Source organism: Hyperolius riggenbachi, chromosome 11 (genome assembly GCF_040937935.1).
Source record: "Hyperolius riggenbachi isolate aHypRig1 chromosome 11, aHypRig1.pri, whole genome shotgun sequence".
Taxonomy (NCBI): Eukaryota; Metazoa; Chordata; class Amphibia; order Anura; family Hyperoliidae; genus Hyperolius; species Hyperolius riggenbachi.
The window spans coordinates 121,941,011-121,960,837 of NC_090656.1; the positions used below are offsets into that span (position 1 = coordinate 121,941,011).

At 45.8% G+C, this 19,827-nt stretch overlaps 1 protein-coding gene across 1 annotated transcript in view; it reads right to left on the reverse strand.

The window, feature by feature from the left end:
* LOC137537707 (mucin-5AC-like) overlaps window positions 1-19,827 on the reverse strand; it is a 535,576-nt gene that overhangs the window by 391,809 nt on the left and 123,940 nt on the right. The gene's annotated exons all lie outside the window — the stretch shown is intronic.

A 19,827-nucleotide genomic window follows, 5' to 3' on the forward strand; every position in this document is an offset into this window, starting at 1 on the left:
AAAGAGGATGACAAGGTTTGATTCTGTGATTCACTGTTATCAATATGTTGGGTGATTCTGGGCATTCGAAATTTGCAGATAGTGGTTTGTTGAGGTATAACCGAGGTGGAGTTTGGTGGAGGGGTCAATGGGTCTGTAGTAGTGGGGGAGTTGGGGCCTGAGGTGTAAGTGCCCCATTTTTTCACTACGATTTTTAACTCTTATAACAATCTCCGCACAGCCCCTCACCCCCTCTCCCGAAATACCTCTAACCACAGCATTGTTTACCCATTATTCACGTTAACATAACTATGCACCAAAAATCATCAGCACACATATACATTGGTCTAAGGACACGATATCTGTCTCTGTCTTTACAGTGTACTCCTATCTGTTTATTGCCTGAGGAAGCGGCAATATACCCGTGAAACGCGTTGCGGTTCTGTTCATGGAGTATGTGAATAAATTGTCTTTATCTTAAGCGACAGCATCGAGTCTATTTCTGAGTGGCCGGTCCACCGCCACCACCCGAATATTTTAAACATTTTAGCATATTTTATCCTTTTGGCGCCTCTGTACATCTACTTGTCAAGATATCCACCCTTGGTGGTTGGAAGGGTGACAAACCCTCCTTTCCTTCTTCAGAGAGCGACATCTTAATCCTGAGTGGGGACAGGTCTAATCTCCCCACCTGCCTATATAGTGGTTGCCTAAACGGTAACCCATGTTTGTAAGTAAATTACTTACTCCACACTAATTCTCCCTGATCCAATACATACTACACTATATTGGGCTCTCGGTTTCTCTGTTTTATCAAACTATGAAAGCAGATCGCTTTAGTGTCTCCCAGGGTGACAGACGAGTGACACGGCTGTCCCCAGTACAGCGCTGCCTTAGATCGCAGCGCTGTACAGTGTTATTAGACGCCGTCTAACAGTCTCCTATTGCCGACCAGCGCTGGAAGACTGATGACAGAGTGGAGCTCCGTCATTAAAGGAGATGCACGCGCCTCAGTGTGTGCGATCTCCTGAAAAAACCCCGTCCCAGGACTTCACGCCAATTGCAGTGGAGTGGTCCTGGAGCTGCCGCCGCGTTCAAGCCAATCGCTGTTACGTGGTTGGCAAGTAGTTAAGGACAGGAAGGTTTCATGAGAGTAGGAAAGGCCCCAGGAAGGAATGGTAACTGGAGATTACTGAGTAAATGTATGAAGGTTACAAGTTATGTAGAACTTTGTATGATAGGTTGAAGAGTCTGAACTGGATACTTTGGGTAATTGGCAGCCAAGGGAGTCGTAGAATATCTGTAAATTTAACGATATTCTACTACAGACTATTTCCTGTGCCCTTTTCAATGGGCGCTTTGATCAAATGTATGCCTCTTTATGGCAATGCCCTAATGGTGTGACACAGGCAGCAGTAATTTATGAAAAAGAGATGAGAACTTGAGCGTTAAGGAGCAGGAGAATCACCAGACTGGAGATGGTTAAACAATAGCAGCTCCTTAATGCCCGGCTGGATGGCATACTTGAGAAAAGGAGACAAAAGCAAAGGAAGCGTGCACTATAGTGTAATACCGCTTTAATATAAATTCACACAATATAAAATGCACTTACTTGGAAACCAAAAGTGGTACGCCTGTAGATGGGCGTAGCCCCTGGGTATGTCCATGAGGGAAAGCCTTCCTGCCGCTGTGGCCTGCAGCAGTGATGGTACGTCGGGTGGTGGTGGTACGCAAGCTGGATAACCCTGCAGGACTTCTGTGTGCCGATGACATCACTACGCATTACGGGGTATCCACACCACCTGACAAAGGCATGGATACACCGAAACGTGTAGTGCAGTCATTGGCTGCCTGCAGGGGTATCCAGATTGTGTCTCACCACCACCCGATGGACCCCCACCACTACAGGCCACAGCGGCAGGAAGGCTGCCCCCCACGGACATACCCAGGGCTTTTGCCCGTCTACAGGCGTACCACTTTCTGTTTCCCAGTAAGTGCATTTTATATTGCATGAATTTTTATTAAAGTGTTATTACACTATGGAGCGCTCCTCCTTAGCAGTTATTTATGTGCAGGGTAGTGTTGCCACTATGGGACTTGCAGTTAGTAATGGCACTCACTTTTCGTCCGTCTGAAAAATCCTGAAACGGTGGTGGTGGTGCACTTATTTAGCTATCTTATACAATTTTTACTCTTGGTTTTAATCAACTGTTTCTAGTTCTCTTTTGTGATGCATAACTATGATCCTCTATGAGGATTTTGTGTCTTGTATGGTTACTGTATAAAACAATAAATAAAGCAATATACGTATGTTTCACATAGAGGGCATATACCTTGGATTTATTGCTTAACTGTCATAATGGCATGACTATATATACACATTTGTTGTAATTTTTTCATCTTTGTTTTAAATAAGGACCATGATACATGTAGACTATTTATTTCCCTGAGACTGGTATTGGACACTCCGGCTTGGCTTTCTGCCTCACTGTATCATATAGTAATACATCCTGGGATTGGAGCAGATTTTGGCATAGCCAAGCAGAGAATGGACTGTGAAGCCAACTGGTAAGAGTTTCTTTTGCTGCAGTCATTCATTTGCTTTGCTGACATATCAGGCTTCATGAACTGCTGTAACCTTCTACATTACCTTAGACTGTCATTGTAAAGTGATGCTGATTCGCGTTGATCGAACAGTGCTCGGCACTGTTCGTTATTCCCTGAACATTGGGGTGTTCGGGTTCAGTTCGAGCACAGCCGAGCACCGCATGGTGCTCGGCCGTGCTGTTCAGTCTCCTCCCCTCGATTATTGGCGCCTTTGCAGGCAGCCAATAAGCGACAACGATGCTTTTTCAACAACTATGGTCACACAGCCTAGCTGGCTGTGACCATAGCTGTGATTGGCCGAGCGGGTCACGTGGTTCAGGTATATAAATACCCGAACACGCGCTGGCTCCGCCATTCACATGGGGGTTTAGCTTGGGGTAGGTAAGAGACAGAGCTAGTGGTTAGGGGCCAGCACCAGCTTGGGGTAGGTAGAAGACAGAGCTAGCGGTTAGGTACCAGCACTGCCAGCCAGGCCAGCCACAGTGCCCCAGCCTCACCACCACTGCAAGCAGCAGCCACAGTGCCCCAGCCTCACCACTGCCAGCAGCAGGCGCAGAGCCCCAGGCTCACCCACTGCCAGCAGCAGCCACAGAGCCCCTGCCTCACAACTGCCGGGCATTGGCAGCAGCCACAGTGCCCCTGCCTCACCACTGCCAGCAGACACTGCCAGCAGCCACTGTGCCCATTGTTTTTGTTGCCAGGCCAGCCACAGTGCACCTGCCTCACCACTGCCAGCAGGCAATGCCAGCAGCCAAAGTGCCCATCTTTTTTGTTGCCAGCCACAGTGCACCTGCCCCACCACTGCCAGCTGCCACCATGCCCATCATATTTGGTCCCAGTTTCAGTGCCAGCTGGGAACAGTTGTACCCATAAAAAACACAGTGTATTGAATTTTACTATTGCTTATTGTTTAAAAAAAAAACCAGTACTTTCAGTGCCAGCTGTGAACAGTTGTGCCCATAAAAAACACAGTGTATTGAATGTTACTGTGGCTTATTGTTTAAAAACAAAATTACTTTCAGTGCCAGTTGGGAACAGTTGTGCCCATAAAAAACACAGTTTATTTAATTTTACTGTTGCTTATTGTTTAAAAAAAAACCTGTACTTTCAGTGCCAGCTGGGAAAACTTGAGCCCATAAAAAAAAAAGTTTATTTCATTTTTCTTTGTGACAAGTAACGACTACTATGAAGAAATCCAGTGAAAGAGGGAGGGGCTGGGGAAGTGGTGTTTCCCCTAACAGTTCACTTAGAGGCCATGTTTGCGCACCAAAGAAGAAAACCCACTCAATACTGCCCATCTTGTACGGGCAAAAAACAACCCTCAATAACCCACAAGAATGGGACCAGGTAGTGAATTGGTTGACCTCTCAAGCGTCCAGCAGCGGGTTAAGCACCAGCCCATCCTTGTCAGGCACGAGGTCCTATGCCAGTTACAAGGAGCCAGTGGGCACAAACGGGACACAACCGGCAGCTACACCATGCACACAACGGCCACATACTGACTCCGAGTCCGACCAATTGTTCCACGACACAATGGGATATTCGCAGGAGCTATTTTGCCATCCAGATGTGCAACCTTGCATCTGTGAAAGGTCAATGGAACAGCCACAAATCTTGTGCCTGGATTCACAAGCAGTGGATGCTGAAAATGCACCAATTATCACTGAAAGGCAAATCGAGGACGAAGACACCCAAATCTTGCAATGTGCGCAAGAATTTGAATCACAGCAGGTCTGCCAAGAGGAGGAAGAGATGGGATTGAGGTGCGCAGAGGTTGTTCTGAGGAGCTCTAGTCCAGTGCACACACATGGAAGAGGAGGTTACGGACGATGAGTTCACAAACCCAACATGGGAAGCAGGCGATCGCCGTTGAGATAGCACTACAGATGAGTCATCTGAAGAACCCACTGCTGCAAGAGTTCGCGTTGTGCCACAAAGTATTCAGGGAATATCGACCACAACAAGCGCACAAGAGGCATGCGCCAAACTTCCCAGAAAAGCAGTAGGTCTTCGAAAGTCTGGTCCTTTTTTTTACGACAGCAGGGAGGATGCAACCAAGGTGGTTTGCAAGGTGTGCAGGACCACAATGAGCAGGGGAAAAAATGTCAACAACCTCACCACCACCAGCATGCGCCGGCACATGGAAGCCAAACATCGCAATCTGTGGGCAGACACACAAGGCCAGGGTACCGGCTCGCTTCCAGCCCCCAGCAACACTGCCTCCGTTTTGGACACCAGACCCTCCTCAACAGACCAGCCATTATGTGTTGGCCAACCATCAGTACCCGATGTCAGTCGCAGCAGTAGTGCTCGACTGTTCCCAGTCATCGACGACAACAACCAACTGCCCTTCAGTCTGCGAGCCTACTGTTCAGTTGTCTGTCCCGAAGATGTTGGAGCGCAGGAGAAAATTGCCAGCAAACGACCCCCGGGCCATGGCACTAACAGCCAGCATTGTCAAATTCCTGGCCTGCGAAATGCTGCCATATAGAGTGGTGGAGACAGAGAGCTTCAAATCCATGATGTCGATGGCCATACTTGGTTCCCAGTCGCCACTACTTTGCGCGCTGTGCTGTGCCAGCATTACAGGGGCACATGGTCGCAAACATCACCCGAAGCCTGAAAAATGCAGTTGCCTGCAAGGTTCACCTCATCATTGACACGTGGATGAGTGCGTTTGGCTAGAGTCACTACATCTCCCTTACGGTGCACTGGGTGAACCTTGTGGAGCCTGGGATTGACTCCTCACCCGCTATGGCACAGGTTTTGCCAACACCTCAAATAGCCGGACCTGCGTCCCTACGAGTTGATGACAGCACCTTCCTCTCTGGCTCCTTCTCCTCCACCGCCTCTCCAAAATCTACCTCATCCGGCAGCGCTAATTCAGCAATAGGTGCATGGAAGCGGTGCAGCACAGCTGTTGCCATGCATCACCAGGCCTTATTAAAGCTGATCTGCCTTGGAGATAAGCAGCACACAGGTGCTGAAATTTGGAAGGGAATACAGGAACAGACCCAGTTGTGGCTGGCACGGCTGGACCTGGAACCAGGCCTGGTTGTGTGTGATAATGGAAGCATTAGCGCGTTACAGTTGGCAAAGCTGAAACACATCCCTTGCCTGGCCCAAGTTCATTAGCGCGTTACAGTTGGCAAAGCTGAAACACATCCCTTGCCTGGCCCACGTTCTGAACCTAGTGGTTCAGCGGTTCCTGAGGACATACCCAGATGTCGCGGATCTTCTGCAGAAGGCGCGACAAGTGGCAAAGCATTTCCGCAAATCCAGTACGGCTTCAGCCGCACTCATCAAGTTGCAGCAGCGATTCAGTCTACCCAACCATCGCTTGTTGTCTGATTTCCCCACGTGCTGGAATTCGACGCTGCACATGTTAGCACGCCTTTGCGAGCAGAAGAGTGCAGAAGTCCAGTACCAGATGGAGCAGTACCGAGGCTTATCCAGTCAGCTGCCAAACTTCTGTGATTAAGAATGGGCCACCATGTTGGACCTCTGCGAAGTCCTCCAAAATTTTGAGCAATCCACGCTGCTTGTGAGCGGTGATAACTCATTAGTCAGCATTACAATACCACTGCTGTGTTTACTGAAATCAATGTTGAAGACCAAGAAAGACGCAATCAGGATGGAAGAGGAGGAATTCAGAGAGGACACCGCACGTGATATCCACATCAGGCAATCTGCCTCAGGAACTGCTGGTCCCTTCTATGATGAAGAGGACGAGGAACAGCTGGAGTTGGAGCAGGACATGGATGCCTCAACTGCCGAGGGACATGGCCGTGCACGTTTGACTTCCACAATTCAGCGGGAATGGGCAGGAGAAGACGAGGAAGAAGGTGGGCATGATGCTGGTGCACCACAAGCAACCACAGAACATGATGATGATGATGATGATGATGATGATGATGACGACGAGTAACCTGTTGGGACTCTGGCACACATGGCTCAGTTCATGTTAGGCTGCACTGAACGCGACCCACGCATTGTCTGAATTCTGGCGGACGTGGGTTACTGGGTTTATACCCTTGTGGATTCATGATACAAAGACAATTTTCCAACATTGATTGAAGAAAGTGTCAGACAGGTAAAAATGCAAGAATACCACAAGGCCCTTGTGGAGAAAGTGGTGAGGAGATTTGCATCCTCCTCCAGCCACGCCGACAGACTGATTTCCGCTAACCCAGGACTAGGAGGGGAGCAAAGAACAACGCAAGCTGCAGATAGTGCCCACAAAGCAACGGTATCGGCAGTTTCCAAGGTGTGGCAAAGTTTTCTGACACCCAGGCAGCAGCCCACAGAACAGCATTCGCGCAGTTCCACCTCCAACACCACTCGCCTGCAGAGGATGGTCAAGGACTACATATCAGATGGCGTAGCCGTGTTTAACGATCCATCAGTCCCCTTTAATTATTGGGTCTCTAAGCTAGACACCTGGCACGAACTGGCACTGTACGCAATAGAGGTGCTGGCTTGCCCTGCCACCAGCGTTATGTCCAAACGTTGTTTCAGCGCTGCCAGAGGCATCATTACAGATAGGTGTATCCGCCTCTCCACAGCAAATGCAGACCGTCTGACACAAATACAAATGAATAAATCGTGGATTAGAACAGACTTCGCAACACACCCCGACCAAGCACCATGAACATCTGTGCTGGGTTAGCGTTGCTGGTCCCAGATAGGAATAGGACTGCTTTTCAGGAATATCTCCTTTGTATAATATTTATCAATGCATGGCGGCAAAATGCATTGGTTTAAAGCAGGGGTCTGAAACTCAATTTACCTGGGGGGCCGCAGGAGGCAAAGTCAGGATAAGGCTGGGCCGCATAAGGAATTTCACAATCGCGGCGCATCGCCGCCTCTACCCGCCCCTCTCACTCTTCCTTCACAGAGAGGGGCGGGGAGAGGCGGCGATCCGTGTGGCGATTGACGTCAGGAGGGGCAGAGCTGAAAGCTCTGCCCCTTCTAGGAAATGCCGGCGGATTGCCCCCCGGGCGATTTGGGGGCTCTGCAGCCCTCGTTTAGCGGCGGGGATGCGGCGGATTACTTGGGAGCACTGAAGCGAACTATAAGGAAGCTTTTGCCGGCGAGGGCCACAAAATATTGTATCGAGGGCCCCAAATGGCTCGCGGGCCGCGAGTTTGAGACCCCTGGTTTAAAGTAAACCTGAGGTGAGAATGAGATGGAGGTTGCCATATTTATTTCCTTTTAAACTATACCAGTTACCTGGCAGTCATAATGATCTATTTGGACGAAGTGGTGTGTGAATTAAACCAGAAAGAGGTATGCAGGTAATCTTGCCAGGTCTGACATTGTCAGAAACACCTGGGGCTTGATTCCCAAAGCGGTGCTAACTGTTAGCACGCCTGTGAAAAGCCCCTTAGCACGTCTAAAAGAGATTTTTTTTGCATCGCGCGCAAAGGTATGCACGCAAAGTTTTGCGCGCGCACTGCACAGAGCGCAGGGCGCTCCGCACGAAGTGCCCAATAAAGCCTATGGGACTTAGCGCGCGCATAGGACTTTGCTCGCGCAAAGTTAGCGCGCGATCTGTTTGAGAAATCCGGTGCTAACCTACTTAGCACCCTGGTTAGCACGTCTAAAGACTTTAGACGTGCTAAGTAGGTTAGCACCGCTTTGTGAATCAAGCCCCTGATCTGCTGCATGCTTGTTCAGGGTCTATGCCTGAATGTATTAGAGGCAGAGGATCTGCAGGACAACTAGGCAACTGGTGTTGCTTAAAAGGAAATAAATATGGCAGCCTCCATGTCACTCTCACCTCGGGTTCTCTGTAAGCCTGCATTTTGTCCTCACGCAAGGCCCGGGTTGTGTCACAAAGCGTGGCCTTGTTCTCCTGTACCTCCTCTTCCATCCTGTGTACTGGGTTAGCGTTGCTGGTGCCATTGGTAGGACTGCTTTTCAGAATATCTCATTTCTATTACATTTATCAATGCATGGCAACAAAATGCATTGCATTAAGCATGCATTTTGTCCTCATGCAAGGCCTGGGTTGTGTCACAAAGCGTGGCCTTGCTCTCCTGTACCTCCTGTTCCATCCTGTGTGCTGGGTTAGCGTTGCTGGTCCCATTGGTACTAGGACAGCTTTTCAGGATCTCATTTGTATAAAATGGATAAATGCAATGGCAATAAACTGCATTGGCCTTAAGCGTGCAGTTTTTCCCCATACACGTATGCCTTTTTTGGGGTGTTTTATTTGTTTTATTGGCAGTCAAGTATAATTAACGCACTGCTCTGCAAACAGGAGTCCCTGCTTTTATTCTGAGCCTAAGATCTATGTGTAAATGCCCCCTCACTATTTCCAACCCATTTTGCAGAAGTTTCCCTCATTTTGCAAGTTTTTTCAGGCCTGCAAAGCAGGCATGCTCGGGTCCCCATTGACTTCAATTAGGCTCGGTGTTCGGCCGAATATCCCGAACATCTGGACCATGTTCGGCAGAGCCGACCCGAGCCCAAATATCTGGGTGTTCGATCAACACTAATGCTAACTTCACTAACTTCACTCACTCCACCTCCACTCCTCCCCCCCTCCCCCCTCCCCCTCTGCCCCCCCTCCTCCCCCCCAACTTCACTCACTCCCCAACTTCACTTACTCTCCCTTTCCTCCTCCCCAGCTACACTTACTCTTCCGTTTCATATTTTACCGCCACAGTTTACTTTAAATAATTTTTCCCCACACAAAAGTCATCATGTTGGACTATGCTGTACAGTGTACATCCTGCAACATGTATGCATGCCTTGATCAGCGGATTGAGGGTGTTTACTGTTGCCCTGGGTGTTGCTCAGTTAGAGGCGGAAGTCGCAGAGCTAAATAAGCATCTCGCAACACTGAGACGCATACACAACATGGAGAAGAGCTTGGATCTCACGATCCAGACACTGAATGGAACCGTTGAAGATGAGGAGGGTGGAGTACAGCCGGACCAAGAAGCAGAGGCAGCCGCTAGTTGGGTCACAGTTAGAAGGGGTAGGGGAAAAAGTGGCAGGGAGGCTAGTCCCGAGTTGTCCCTCACTAATAAGTATGCTTGTTTGCGTAATATTGGGTAGGATGATTCAGGAGTAGCAATGTTGCAGCAGGATGTTCTCCTTAACAACCAAGGGGCAGACTGCTGTAACGAGAAAGGGAATATAAGTGCAGCTAAGGCTAGACAGGTACTGGTGGTAGGGGATTCAATTATTAGGCGCACAGATAGGGTAATCTGTCGAAGAAACTGTAAATGCCGTACAGTCTGTTGCCTCCCGGGTGCTCGGGTTCGGCATGTAGCGGAAAGAATTGACAGATTACTGGGTGGGGCTGGGGAAAACCCGGCTGTCATGGTACACATTGGCACCAATGACAAAGTTAGTGGGAGATGGAAGGTCCTCAAAAATGACTTTCAGGTACTTGGATATAAACTTAAAGCGAGGACCTCCAAGGTGGTGTTTTCTGAAATACTGCCAGTGCCACATCTGAGAGACAGAGGGAGCTTAGGGAGTTAAATAAGTGGCTGAGAAATTGGTGTAGGAAGGAAGGGTTTGGGTCCCTGGAGAACTGGGCAGACTTTGCAGTCGGCTACAGGTTCTACAGCAGGGATGGGCTGCACCTTAATGGGGAGGGTGCAGCTGCATTGGGGGAGAAGATGGCTAAACGGTTGGAGGAGATTTTAAACTAGGATCTGGGGGGAGGCGGGAGGATAAAGTCTCAATACGTAGACAAGATGAGGTAAAAAGACAGTGGGAGCCTAACATTATGGGGGGTGGAGAGGGGGGTGGGGACAGTGTAAGGATTAAGGAGGTTGGTAAAAATTCAAGTAGCCCATTTCATGTAAATAAAATTGGTAAATGTGGTGGTAAAAATATAAAGTGCATGGTAACCAATGCTCGGAGCCTTGCAAATAAAATAGACGAACTAGCGTTCATTCTGAATGACAAAGGCTATGACATTGTGGGAATAACCGAGACATGGATGGATGAAAGCCATGATTGGATAGCTAATTTAAAAGGATACAATGTGTTTAGGAGGGATAGAACAGGGAAAAAAGGTGGAGGGGTTTGTCTCTTTGTTAAGAATTCTCTTACAGCTGTCCTCAATAATGAGATGGAGGAAGATGCGAAGATTGCGAAGATGTGGAGTCCGTTTGGGTAAATATTCATGGTGGAAATAAAAGTTGCCAATTGCTTATTGGGGTATGCTACAGGCCACCTCTTATTAATGAAGCTGCAGAACTGCAATTACTACAGCAGATTGAAAAAGCTGCAAGTAAAAATGAGGTCATAATTATGGGCGACTTCAACTTTCCAGACATTGACTGGAGTATTGAGGCTACCCAGTCTGGTAAAAGCAGCAGATTTCTGGCAGCACTACAGGACAATTACTTGACTCAAATGGTAACTGAACCAACTAGGGGGAATGCGTTACTGGATCTGATCATTTTTAATAGACCAGATAATGTATCAAATGTGCAGGTTCAAGAACATTCGGGAAATAGTGATTACAACATGATAACGTTTGATCTGGTGACTGATAGGCCACGGGGCAGCGGGACAACTAAAACTATGAAGTTTAGAAAAGCAAAGTTCAATCAAATTAGGCAGGCACTAGGTTTGGTGAACTGGGATAATGTACTACAAGGGGAAGACACTAAAGGGAAATGGCAAGCTTTTAAACTTATACTCAATCAATATTGTAGTATGTATATCCCATATGGAAACAAAATATCTAGGAATAAAAAAAGGCCTCTATGGATGAATAGAAAGGTTAAAGATAAAATGAAGAGGAAAAAGAATGCCTATATGGTCTTAAAACAGGAGGGGACCGAGGCTGCACTAAGCAATTATAAGGAGTGCAATAAAAATTGTAAAAAAGAAATTAGGCAGGCAAAGATTGAAGCTGAAAAACAAATCGCTAAGGATATCAAATCTAACCCAAAAAAGTTTTACAAGTACATTAACTCTAAAAAAAGAAAGGTTGACTGTATAGGACTCCTAAAGGATGAGGGTGGGAACTCAATGGTGGATGACCAAGGTAAGGCAGAGTTATTAAATGCTTTCTTTGCTTCTGTCTTCACAAAAGACACAGCACTGTTGCAAACTACAGAGGCGGAAGAGTCTCAATCTTCTAACTGTAATATTAAATACTTAACGCAGGAAGAAGTGAAGGCAAGACTAAATAAATTAAAAATAGACAAGGCACCTGGCCCGGATGGCATGCATCCTCGGGTCCTAAGGGAATTAAGTTCAGTTATAGATAAACCCCTTTATCTTATCTTTTGTGACTCTCTTGCAACTGGCAGAGTCCCAGTGGATTGGCATACAGCCCAGGTTTTCTCATTATTTAAGAAGGGCAAAAAATCAGATCCAGGAAATTATAGACCTGTAAGCTTAAAGAAAACCTGAGGTGGGTTTGAAGAATATTATCTGCATACAGAGGCTGGATCTGCCTATACAGCCCAGCCTCTGTTGCTATCCCAAACCCCCCTAAGGTCCTCCTGCACTCTGCAATCCCTCATAAATCACAGCCACGCTGCTGACAAACAGCTTGTCAGAGCTGGCTGTGTTTATCTCTATAGTGTCAGTCTGCTGCTATCCCCGCCTCCTGCAAAACTCCAGTCCCCGCCTGCATCCCTTCCCTCCCTGCTGATTGGAGGGAAGGGACGGGGGCAGGGACCGGAGCTATGCAGGAGGCGGGGGAGCAGCTGAGACTGACACTACAGATGTAAACACAGCCTCACAGCATGGCTGCGATTTATGAGGGATTGCAGAGTGCAGGGGGACCTTAGTGGGGTTTGGGATAGCAACAGAGGCTGGGCTGTATAGGCAGATCCAGCCTCTGTATGCAGATAACATTCTTTAAAGAGACACTGAAGCGGAAAAAAATATATGATATTATGGTTTGTATGTGTAGTACAGCTAAGAAATAAAACATTAAGATCAGATACATCAGTGTAATTGTTTCCAGTACAGGAAGAGTTGAGAAACTCCAGTTGTTATCTCTATGCAAACAAGCCATTAAGCTCTCCGAGTAAGTTAGTCGTGAAGAGGGCTGTTATCTGACTTTTATTATCTCAACTGTAAGCAAACTGTTTACTTTTTCTCTGCTAGAGGAGAGGTCATTACTTCGCAGACTGCTCTGAAAGACTCATTTTGAAAGCTGAGTGTTGTGTAATCTGCACATATTATAGAATAATGCAATTCTAGAAAAAACACTATATACCTGAAAATAAAAAGATGAGAATATTTTCTTTGCTGCTAATCTTCTAGTAATTATTCATAGTACACAACCAATTCACTATATCATATTTTTTTTTTCGCTTCAGTGTCTCTTTAAACACACCTCGGGTTCTCTTTAACATCAGTTGTATGCAAACTATTTGAGGGGTTACTAAGGGATACTATACATGACTTCATAGTAGAAAATAATCTTATTTCTCAGCATCAACATGGGTTTACTAAAGACAGGTCCTGTTTGACTAACATGCTCAGCTTTTATGAGGTAGTGAATGCTAATATGGATGTTGGGAATGCTGTAGATGTGATATACTTGGACTTTGCAAAGGCATTCGACACTGTTCCCCACAAAAGTCTGGTGCAAAAGTTGAGGATGCAAGGACTGGGGAAGAGTCTGTGTTCATGGATAGGGAACTGGCTAATGGACAGAAAACAAAGAGTTGTGGTCAATGGATCGTACTCAAAACGGGAGACTGTTAGCAGTGGGGTCCCACAGGGGTCTGTTCTGGGTCCAGTGCTCTTCAATTTATTTATTAATGACCTAGTAGATGCAGTAGTTAGCAATGTTGCTATTTTTGCAGATGATACAAAATTGTGCAGAATCATCAACTCTCAGGAAGATAGTGTCATATTGCAACAGGATCTGGATAGGATGGCTATATGGGCACATACATGGCAGATGAAATTCAATGTTGACAAATGTAAAGTCATGCATTTTGGACGTACTAATGGTCTAGCAGCACCATACAAAATAAATGGGATACAGTTGGGGACATCAAACTAGGAGAAGGACTTAGGAGTACTCATTGACAACAAGTTAAATAATCATACTCAATGCCAAGCCGCTGTGGCGAAAGCTAACAAAATTTTGGGATGCATTAAAAGGGAAATAAAAACTCGAGATGCTAGCATAATATTGCCCCTGTTTAACTCTCTAGTAAGGCCACATCTGGAATATGGAATTCAGTTCTGGGCACCACATTACAAAAAAGATATTGCAGTTTTAGAGCAGGTGCAGAGACGAGCAACAAAATTGATACGTGGGATGGAAGGTCTCACTTATCAAGAAAGGTTAGATAAACTGGGTTTATTTAGTCTAGAGAAAAGACGCCTTAGAGGGGATCTAATTAACTTGTATAAATACATCAGAGGGCAATATAATAGCTTGGCGGATGAGCTTTTTGTCCCTAGGCCTTCTCAAAGGACTAGAGGACATGATCTGCGCATGGAGGAAAAACGTTTTAGCCATTTATTTAGGAAAGGGTTCTTTACAGTAAGAGTGATCAAGATGTGGAATGCATTGCCACAGGAAGTCGTTATAGCAAACTCTATACCTGCATTTAAAGGGGGCTTAGATGCTTTCCTTGCGTTGAAAGACATCCATGGCTACAATTACTAGGTAATGCCTAATGATGTTGATCCAGGGATTTTATCTGATTGCCATCTGGAGTCGGGAAGGAATTTTTCCCTTTAGGGGCTAATTGGACCATGCCTTGTAAGGGTTTTTTCGCCTTCCTCTGGATCAACAGGGATATGTGAGGGAGCAGGCTGGTGTTGTACTTTATACTGGTTGAACTCGATGGATGTATGTCTTTTTTCAACCAAAATAACTATGTAACTATGTAACTTACAATTGATCCCCTAAAATACTCTTTCTCATAATTGGATTCATCTGTGTATGTAGGTCTGGGGTCACTGAGCTTACCAAGCCAATTTGAGTTCCAATAATTAGTTATAAAGGTTTTGGAATCAATAAAATGACAACAGTGCCCAAATGTATGCACCTGCCTAATTTTATTTTAAAAATTATTGCGTACTTTCTGTAAACCCAATAAACTTAATTTCACTTCTCAAATATCACTGCGTGTGTGTCTTCTATATGATATATTTAACTGACATTTTTTATTGTAACAACCAATGATTTATACAGGAAAATCATGACATCTAACAAGGTTGCCCAAACCATCACATCCCACTGTATTTTGATTCCACTCAACAAGCATTTTTTTTTTCAATTTACATGATCAGCCCCGTCTTCTCTTATGAACATCACAATCTTTACAGTCACAACTCATCTACAGCAATAAAACCTCATGTCTCTTCTCATCACTCTGTAAAAGGCAGTTGTAGCCTCAGCACTTTTTACAGAACATATAACGGCAACTGCACGGCGATAGAGCATCAGTGTGATATCATGCGCATGCATCACTGCTGCTGCAAAGACAGTCAATTGTCTGTAACAATAAATAAATAATAAATAATGTCTGTAACAATAAAACTTAATCTTTTTGTACCCATTTACAAAAGCCTCCTGTGCAAAAGTACACATGAGACATATTACATTTATATTTACATATAAATAAAACTTAATGTAGAAAACTCCTCAGGCTATTTTAGCTGGGTGCTCCACCTGGCTAACTTTTGGTGAGCACCTGGCTGTCATCGGCTCACCTCCTCCTATGCGGTAAGCAGAGTTGCTCACAGAATTACCAGCCCTGCATTCTCTCATCTCGCCCCACCCGGCTACTTTTTCATGCCACCCGGCTACTATTTCATGTCACCCGACTTGAAAAAAATTCTGGGGAGAACACTGAAAATATTTTATGAGATGTGGACTCAACAGTTTATCAAAGTTCCAGTGGGTTCCTCTGGCCTTTGTGTTGTATCTACCGTAGTCAAGCTCACCAAAATGACAAGGCAAAACCCCTAAACGCTACGATTAGGAAAAAAAAGGAAATAAGTGAAGAAAGGAACCTGAATATCAACTCAATAGGGGGGGAGGCGGGATGTGACCACCAGTAAAATACTGTAGTTAGTTTAGATGAAAAAAAGTTATCCATCCAAGTTCAACCAGGGGGGGAAAAATCACTGTCATCCAAGCTTTCTGAAAATGCAAATATAGCATTTACCATAATTACTTCCTGAGATAAGTTATTCCAGATTTTAACCACTGCTACTTGATAACACTGTTTATCATTGTGGGGTGGGAGATATTGGGAACACTTTCTTTTACTTGAACTCAGTTTTTAAAAACGGACTTAAAATAAAATATCCTTGCTTCAGGCTGTCACAATTTCAATTTAAAGGAGCAGTTAAAAAAGCACGGCCAGAAATTGGCGCAATTGTTATTTATTGTAATATTGATAGCCATTACACTATTTAGTGGGCGGCTGCAATTAGATTATTTAACGTATTATTGTCAGCCGTTACGTTATTTAGCATGCGGCTGTGATTAAATTGTTATTTATAGTAATAATGTTAGTGGGGATTGGGGGGGGTCTTAAGGTTAGGCACCACCAGGGAGGTCTTAGGGTTAGGCACAACCAGGGGGGTCTTAGGATTAGGCACCACCAGGGGGGTCTTAGGGTTAGGCACCACCGGGGGATCTTAGTGTTAGGCACCACTAGAGGGGTCTTAGGGTTAGGCACCACCAATGAAGGGTTCTGTGTGAGAATAGGGAGAGGTTAGGTTTAGAGATGGCCCGAACCTCCGATTTTCGGTTCGCGAACTTCCGCAAAAGTTCAGTTTGCGGGAACTTGCGCGAACCGCAATAGACTTCAATGGGGAGGCGAACTTGGAAAACTAGAAAAAATTATGCTGGCCACAAAAGTGATGGAAAAGATGTTTCAAGGGGTCTAACACCTGGAGGGGGGCATGGCAGAGTGGGATACATGCCAAAAGTCCCGGGGAAAAATCTGGATTTGTCGCAAAGCAGCGTTTTATGGGCAGAAATCACATTGAATGCTAAATAGCAGGCCTAAAGTGCTTTAAAACATCTTGCATGTGTATACATCAATCAGGTAGTGTAATTAGTGTACTGCTTCACACTGACACACCAAACTCACTGTGTAACACACCGCAAACAGCTGTTTGTGTAGTGATGTAGCTGGACTACTGCGCACCATGGCGAGATTGCTCTTCCTCACTCAGTGATGTCAGGTTAGGTAATGTCTGACTGCCTTATCAACTTTCCATGGTTCTTTCTCTACCATTGTTAAAGCTTACATCTATTTTTTTTTACATTACATTTTCTGCTTGCGGTTCAGTACCTGCAACGAGAATCTATTATGGAGGGCAAGTCTGCCATTGTGACCACGGGTAATGGCCGGGGAATCCTGGTTCTATTCCGGTCCAGAGTTGGAGCCGAAGAAACGGCTACCACCACACATCCAAGGAGGGCAGCAGGCAGGCATGCACGTCCCGAGGTAGTGACCAAAAATAACAATACATGACTCGGAGGAGGACTTTCGAGGCCCTGCTGTATTTGAAATGAATCAACTTTAAAGAGAATCTGTACTCTGAAATTCTTACAATAAAAAGCATACCATTCTATTCATTATGTGCTCCTGGTCCCCTCTGTGCTGTTTCTGCCATTCTCTGCTGCAAACCTGGCTTGTAATTGCCAGTTTTAGGCAGTGTTTACAAACAAACTAACCAGCTTCTAATAGGCTCAGCTAAGCAGAGTGTGTTAGTCACACAGAGCCTGCAGGGGGTGTGTACAGCTTCTAGCTAATCACAAGCAGCCCTGCACATTCCAGTCTGACTGCCTCAGCCTGACTGTGCCGACTATAGAGAGAAGATTAGATCATATAACAGAGATAACACAGCTACTGTGCAATTAGGAAAAGCTGCAGTAAGCCAGACCACATTAGAAAAGGCATAGGAACTTATAGCATAGAAGAAATAAAGATAAACAATTTGTTACAGAGTCTCTTTAAATCCTTTAACGAGAATCTGTTATGGAGGGCAAGTCTGATGGTGCCTTCACTGCAATTCACCAGGTTGGTCTTCTCCTCAAGGAGGCGAGAATCTTTTATGGAGGGCAAGTCTGCCATTGTGAGTGACCACAGGTAATAGCCGGGAAATCCTGGTTCTATTCCGGTCCGGAGTTGGAGCCTAAGAAACGGCTACCACCACGCACATCCAAGGAAGGCAGCAGGCATGGCATGCACGTCCCGAGGTAGTGACCAAAAATAACAATACAGGAGGACTTTCGAGGGCTTGGTGTATTTGAAGTGAATTTACTTTAAATCCTTTAACGAGAATCTGTTATGGCGGACAAAGATGACACCACTTGCCTTTCACGAGAATCTGTTCTGGAGGGCAAGTCTGCCATTGTGACCAGTGGGTAATGGCCGGGGAATCAGGGTTTGATTCCGGTCCGAAGTGGGAGTCTGAGACCCATGCTGTATAAGTAATGTACCTGCCCTGACTGTGCTTTGCAGACCAGGCATCTGTGGTCAGATGGACCCTTGACCCAGCGGAAGACAAACCAATTCAAACGCATTTGCCAAGAATGTGTTATGGAGGGCAAGTCTGCCATTCATTCAACTGTGTGAAACTTTTGATGGTACTTTCTCAGTACCATGGTGACTGACCAGGGGTAATGGCCGGGGAATCCTGGTTCGATTCCGGTCTGGAGTGGGAGCCTAAGAAATGGCTACCACCACCAAACATCCAGGGAAGGCAGCAGGCATGCTGTGGGCAAAGGAGCAGAAACGGCTACCACCACACATCCAAGGAAGGCAGCAGGCATGGCATGCACGTCCTGAGGTAGTGACCAAAAATAACAATACAGGAGGACTTTCGGAGGGGATTGCTGTATTTGAAATGAATTAACTTTAAATCCTTTAACGAGAATCTGTTATGGCGGACAATGATGACACCACTTGCCACAACAGCTAGGTATATGCAGTGATGAGGTGGGTTCCCTCAACACAAAAGTTAGGTAAGTATATGCAGTGATGAGGTGGGTTCACTAAACACAAAAGCTAGGTATATGCAGTGATGAGGTGGGTTCACTCAACACAAAAGGTAGGTAAGTATATGCAGTGATGAGGTGGGTTCACTGAACACAATAGCTTGGTATATGCAGTGATGAGGTGGGTTCACTGAACACAACAGCTAGGTATATGCAAAGATGAGGTGGGTTCACTCAACACAACAGCTTGGTATATGCAGTAATGGGTATTACAATGTGCAGCTGCCTATCACACACACAGGTAGTCACTGAATGTGCTGGGTCTGGCAGTGGCACACACACAGTATGAATTACAAAAGCTGTCTATGCAACACAAGTGCAGTAATGCGTTTTACAATGTGCAGCTGCCTATCACACACACAAGTAGTCACTGAATGTGCTGGACCTGGCTGGCAGTCTCCCACACACAGTATGAATTACAAAAACTGTCTATGCAACACAAGTGTTAGATCAGTGGGACACACAGAAAAAAAATAGATCATAAGAACAAGATTAGCTCTCAAAAGAGCTGTTGTGGGGTGCTATTATAGCAATAAGAATCAGCCAGGAGCAAGCTAGCAAGCCAAAGCCAAGAGCCTAACTAATCTTTCCCTAGGAGAAACAGTCTGCAGCAGCTTGCCCTTCTCTCACTATAGCAGGCACACGAGTGAGTGTAATGGCCGGCGGAGCTTGCCTTATATAAGGGGGGGGGGGGGGAGTGGCTCCAGGAGTGAGTGTAGCCTGATTGGCTACAATGTGCCTGCTGACTGTGATGTAGTGGATCAAAGTTGACTCTAATGGAGCACTATGGGGGCAAATCGAACTTCCGGGAAAGTTCGCCTTCGCCGGCGAACCACCCAAAGTTTGTCTGGAACTGTTCGCCGGCGAACCGTTCGGGCCATCTCTAGTTATGTTATAGTCAGGTTGTAGGCGATTGGTAAAATTAACTGATATGCAAGTAAATTGCCGTTTTTGTTATAGGTATTGTTATTTAACACTGCGCCTAAATTGTAATTTACCGTTATTGCTATTAATATTGTTATTTAACGTCCCGCCTAAATTAGCTTGTGACTTTTTAAATGTATGCCTATTTAAATCAGTTACAAACACAGGTAGCATTAAACCTCTTTTGGAAAAGTTTTAAAGAGAATCTGTATTGTTAAAATCGCACAAAAGTAAACATACCAGTGCGTTAGGGGACATCTCCTATTACCCTCTGACACAATTTTGCCGCTCCTCGCTGCATTAAAAGTGGTTAAAAACAGTTTTAAAAA